Consider the following 6,572-nt stretch of genomic DNA (forward strand, 5'->3'; position numbering starts at 1 on the left):
CAAAAAATACAAAAAAAAAGCTTGTGGGCCGAACCCGTTTTTTTTACAAATTAATCTCTCATTTCGGTTGATTGTTTCTTGGCTAACACCTCAGGTATATTATGTACGCTCAAATGGTTACATGTAAAAATTTACTGCATATCTACCTACATAAATGTAAGGAATTGGTTGTACATAGTGTTCGTATGTGTTATACGGCGATATGATGGATTCTGATGAACATATATAGGATTACTAAGAAGCAAAAATTATCAGATCGAAAAACTTATGATAATCAATGATGAGATATGAGAGTGAATGTAGCCCGGACTGGTATACAATTGGTGATTTAGATACCGATGTCAAGTAAAGAAAAACTTCTTTGTTTTCCGTTCTTTTCTCATTGTCATAAAATATCAAACTTCCATTTGCTACTAAACTTTCTGTATTTGCTCTTGACGTGCAATCTGGCAGCATCATTTAACAAAGATGACGATACGTCAAAAATATATGGAAAATGAGAGACACGACAACTGCTCTTTGTTCATCCTCATTTTTCATAAAAAAGAAACGCCCTCTACAGTGCAGCTCAAGTGCTGAATTTTTGACAGTTTTAACATATCGCAGGAACGCTTTCAGGAACTAAAAATGCGTTACCCAAAGTGAAGATTTTGACATTTTTTTTATATGAAAGATGTGTCAAAATTCTCACCAGTGAAACTTAACGAAGAGTTGCTGAACGAGCTCCAGACATCAGTATAGTAAAGAGATTGATAGTGAACTTTGACAAGTGTCACTTAACGAAAAACAATTGCTGTACGCACGCTAAATCAAGTGAAATGAAAAATATCGGTCAAAGATTGACGAATAATTTGCATTTTGTTCTACGCTCGCATTTTCAACTGGCAAATAAGACCTAAACAAGCGAGTTTCGGAAGTAAATGTAAAAAAATGGTTTTTCACATTGAATAACAAAACAACGACCTGTTGAGCTCTTTGCATGCCATTTCAGGTATACTTTCGTTAAACACCTCTAACACAATAATTGGCCTGATTATTATATCACTGTCACCGAGATAATAACCCACCGTTGGATGTTATAAAATCGATCTGTGTCGATTTCACAAAGTTGATACACTTTTTATTTCACGTTTGCTTTTTAATTGTTCTCATCCGTCTGCGGTCTGATATTATTACAGATCAAAAAGGTAGGGAAATGATTTGTTATAATTCTTGTTGCGCGCTAAGTATGGTGGCGACAAACAGCTTTCTTAAACGCACTGAAAATCTGTTTTATTTGAAAGCCTTAAGCCACAATGATTGCCACATTAAAATTTAGTCGGTCCCATTGCATACGAAACATTAACATGGCCTCGAATTCAATTTTTTATTTATTTCGAGTGAAAACGATGGTTAGTGATCCGAAATGTCTAAGAATAATTTTTTGTAGAAAAGTTTCTGATGATTTTATGAGCCATTAAGTGAAGCGAACATGAACTGTTACAACCCACACATCGAATAAAAATGCAAATCATAGAAATTTTTGAATATTTTTTTTTTGTTTTGTTTCGTCGAATATGGCCAATGAATATGTTCTCACGGATTTCGATTTTGTTTATAAATCAAAGTTTATTATAAACGAAACCAAACCAAAGAATAATCTCAACAGAATTAGTTTGAACTCGTCACACAAAATAGCTCTTTACAATACAAGTATCGTGATTGCTGTTAACATTACATGGGACCAGGGGGAGTTTGACAACATATCGAACACGTAAATTTCGTTTCGTTGTATGTGTCGAACATGAATTAGATTACGAAAAGAAACTTAATCGACAAATTAGCTTTCACAATTCCTTTGTTGCACTGGTGTTGAAAAGAGAATTTGATTTCGAAACTAGTGTCAAAATGCATTTCATTTTAGCACTTGGTGTCAAAATGTCAATGAAAAGGTCGACAGTAGACTATTATACGAAGTAGTAGTTTGTGCCATGTCGTAGTATACCAGTTAAGAAAAACAATTCAGTGTAGAGTCTAGTAGACTCAGTTAGGTACCTAGTTGGTAAAATTTTTGAAAGCGATGTGATCTAAGAAAGTTGAGGATTTTTTGTTGTTGATATGTCCATCTCATTGTTGTTTGTGCCCGGTTCACTAGATCTGTTTCTTGCGATTGACAACTACAATAACACGTCAGAGGTGATGTCGATAAGTGAGATTTTTTCGAACAGTTTTCGCCAAGGCTGTATATGAGGGGGCTGATATAATCCACTGAACTTTGTTGTAATTTTCATGCAAAATTGTAGCTCGATTTAAGTTCAGTTGAAATTTCGTACGGAAATGTAATTAGAGTTACCGTTAGGGCTACGGACCCAGCGAAATCATGGCGATTGTAGTAACCTCCTCATAAAAAACCTTTGTCAAAATCTAGGGCAACACCAACTATTTGACATTCTTTTCCGCAATTGTATCGAGATGAATGACGTTTGTGGACGTCTCAATTGTTTATTCATTTTTCAATTATTTCGGCATTTGTCTATTGTGAGTCGGATGCGAGTTGTCCAAAAAAGCCGTTTCGCTCATATTGAATGTGAAAAGCGATTTTATGGTTGATTATCGTAGATGGCGAAGTTGCCAAACTGGGATCGGCCTGGTTTGGTCTAGGGAGCCGACGTTGCCTAACACTTCTTTGCGCTCTATGAAATTTTGATTTTTGAAAAAAAAATGTAAAAATATAAAATGAAATATTTTTGACATGGTTCAATGGGCGAAAATATTCCAAATGGTGTCTATTTTATGTTAAAAATAAAAAACGTATGCAAGGAACACATGATTTTTCTCCCATTCAATTCGGATCAAAATTCAATTTTATAGAGCCGAAAGAAATTTTAGATAACGGCGGCTCCCTGGCCCAAACCAGGCGGACCATGGCGTAAAAGAATTATTGTGCAAACTTTGAAAGAGAACTCGTATTGTTCTAACATTCAGAGCATTAAGGGAAAGAGACCTAAGAGAATATCTTTCACAATAAGTACAAAGAAAAACTTTTCCGCATTCATTGTGAAAGTGAAAAGTGCTCTTTTCGTAGCCACTTTACAATAAATGAAACCAAAACGTTGAAACATTAGTCAAGGCTGTGGTTTTAAATAATCCCTCAGTAAACCAAACAGCCAATCGTACATGTCTACAATTTGATAAGAGAAATTATGAACGGTTTGGGTTCGAACACTTGAGAAGTTAATGGCAACTTATCCGAATTGGGCCTAGGAGAATGTATACGATTAAAAAGTGAAGTTAAATTCATTATTTTCAATTGCCTTTATCGCCGTCGAGGCCTGTGGAATGGTTTTATAATTATTATAGTTTTGTACAGCCGTATCGAATGGAACGACAACAAATCATAAAACATAAATTAAAAGTTAAAATGAAGAAAAAAAAACAATTTTTCTCTCCGTTTATATCGATACAAGTTTTACACAGTAAATTATAAGTGTCAGGAATATAATACGCTTCACACTTTGGATAATAATAATAATTCGTTTTCCAATTCAATCGTATAAATGCACACGCATTCAAGAACGTATAAATATAAAATGCTGAGGCTCGCACATACATTTATGCGTGTAATGATATGGGAAAGGAAAAAAAGATCTTCGAATTTTTTCGAGTTTATTTATACAAATACTCCGAAAATGTATATTTCACGCTGATACACGGGTGTCAGAGATAATAAATTCAAAATTTAAGAAAAGAAGAATAAAACTGAATGTTAACCCTGAGAACGGATCATATTAAAATCAATATCTTCGTTCTCTTCGACTTGATTACATTTAATATTTTTCGACTATTTTTATGGCTTGTGAGATTTATACACACATTTTTTGGTGGAACCAAATTTTTATTATTTTTCATAAAATACGATCCATAGAAAACGTTTTCCTTTTTTATAAAAAAAAAACGTTTTTTGTTGTTGTGAGAACCGTTTCTTTATATGTGTAACATCAATCTGAAGTTACGGGTAAAAAGAACCAGCATGAAAGAACCTTTTTCATATTTTCTTCGACGTTGTACTTTAAAAGGCGAACGAAGAATACAAAACAACAACAACACAACAAGAATGCATCATATTAAAATGGAAGCATTTTTAAATTAACATCACTCCGAAAAATGTAAATGTGTTGGCTGTAGTGAGTTGAAAAAAAAACCCAAAACAAAAAACAAATTTGGAAAAACTGTGCATTCTGCAACATGTTTCAATACACACAATTCAACACTTTGTTTTTTACCCAAATTGAGTTTAACCGAAAGGCAGACGCAACATGAATATTAAGAGAATCTTATTCGCATATAACAAAGTCTGAAAATGAGAAAACGTTAGTTCAATCTACGTGGAGATGGGTATGTAGTTAATGCCCAAAACGAGCATGAGCAACTGTATTACTGCTTTGTTTCGATGAACTGAGAACACGAAATTCGGGCTACGAACACTTATTTCTAAAAGAGGTCATCCTTGATAACAAGTGATGTTCCTGTCACGGCAGCCTATTATATGAAACCTTCTTTTTGGTGAAATTACTGATAAACGGATGACCCACGTCACTTTGAGTCCCTTATAAGGCGACGGTTGAAACCACTGACAAATTACCCGTTACGAAAAAACCATTTCTCATCAGGCCATGGCGACAGTGGTACTTGATACAGTGATCAATTTCCACACGAAAAAGTCTAGCGAAACATAGTTGAAATGTAAAATTCAGCTCATCACCAAATTTCCTAACTTTTGGCCTCTGTGGTAAAAGCCCTTGCTGAATGTATTGCAGGTAATTGAATAATAAACTTTTTTTTGGATGGTCTAGCGTGCCTGACAAACCGAAATTAGAAAAAATTTACTTGTCAGGCACCGCAGACCCTCCCAACAAAAAAATTATTTTTCAAATGCTTGGACATAAGTACCTTCATTTTGACACGAACTTGGACTACGACTAGGGCTACGATGTGAGAGGACTGAGATATATGTACAGTAGGGCTACCCATTTAGGGCTCAAAGGCGAAAGTCGTAGAACAAATGTTTTTCGGCACTGGTCTATTGTCGAGACCTTTTGGGACTTTTTAGGGCTGAATAAGTTCCTTACGAAGACATATTTCAGAATTTAATATAGATTTAGAGTCATCATCATCTGTAATCGACAGCGACGACGCGATAGAAACTATTGACGAGCTCAGGCTAGTGTTCTCTTATATAGAAAATTTTATGTTAAGTCACTGAAGTAACAGATTTTCCATGAAAAGAACGAAACTGTAAACAAACGAAGTAACAGATCTAATTATCACATCAAGGTACACCTTTCGTTTGTACATGTTTTACATACATTGTATGTACAACATACAACCAGTGGTCCTCGGGCTCTAGAGAGAGACAAGCCCTTCCCACTTCTACTACGTGCATGTAATTTATAGCTCAGATTAGCTACCAAACAACAACTTATCTCAAAATCAACAGAAATCCATTTTCATATCCAATTCACCGTTGTGGTTGTGAAAATTTTTGTAAAATTGGTTCTGGTAGGATTATACACATTTCTGATGCCAATTTTCATAATTTCTACTAGTTGATTGTTGCATGCAAAATCTGTATACAGAGTACGTGCACTACACACAACCATCAGTGTTTACCAGTGTTATTAAAATTAATTACTTGCTCTCATAAATCATAGTGCGATCAACACACAAGGCTAACATTTAATATGATTCATCAACATGAACATGTTATTATATAGATTTGTAATGTGCACGTGTGTTGTTCAAAGTACAAATTGTTTCTGACTGTAGGTGTGATTCTGAGAAATTATTTTTTTTTATGTTTTTTAACACCAGCATTCACACACAAAAAAAAGTGTGGTGGCTCTGGCTATACAGAGATTTTATTTAGAAAAGATGTGTGTATGGATGTATATATGAACTAACAACAAAAAAGTACAAGAGACCGAGAAGCATAAAAAAGGATTTCTTGTGTACAAAGAACATCCAACGATTCGATTTTATTTATGTCTTCAATATGAATCTTCAATTGTAAAGTGAACACTGCAAGCTTATATGCCCGATTGCATTGCTATAGGTGTTTTCTTCGAAATCATGGACCATTCAAAATTCTATTCTATTCATAATGCAGAGTGATATTTCTTTTTGATTTGGACAAAAGTACTTGAGACGAAGAAAAAAAAAGAGGAAATTTATCAACGAACAGACGAGAAAAAAAATTATTTCAAAGTTGTGATGAGACCTTTTAGAGAAAAATATCAAATGCCATACCCTGCTTGTTATTGATCATTTTTCTACAAATTATATGATCGACAATTTCGATCGTGTAAAAGACATTTCGATGCGATACGTGGTTATTAGGATGATGATTTTTTGTTCGTTTCATCGTAAACCATTTTTATGCTGAATCATAAATTTTAAGCGTTTCGATGATGCTTTGTGTCACTTCGATTTAGAAATCTTACAACCGTACAAACAATCTTTTGATTGAGAGAAGAAAAAAATATCAAATTGGGTAACGCATGAGTCTATTTAGTCGATCGTAATTGTTTGAGGTT

General features: G+C 34.2%; 1 protein-coding gene across 1 annotated transcript in view; it reads right to left on the reverse strand.

Moving 5' to 3' along the window:
• LOC119075322 (bone morphogenetic protein receptor type-1B) overlaps nt 1–6,572 on the reverse strand; it is a 62,338-nt gene that overhangs the window by 16,290 nt on the left and 39,476 nt on the right. The window lies entirely within an intron of this gene.

The sequence above is a fragment of the Bradysia coprophila genome, unplaced genomic scaffold, assembly GCF_014529535.1.
Source record: "Bradysia coprophila strain Holo2 unplaced genomic scaffold, BU_Bcop_v1 contig_200, whole genome shotgun sequence".
Classification (NCBI taxonomy): domain Eukaryota; kingdom Metazoa; phylum Arthropoda; class Insecta; order Diptera; family Sciaridae; genus Bradysia; species Bradysia coprophila.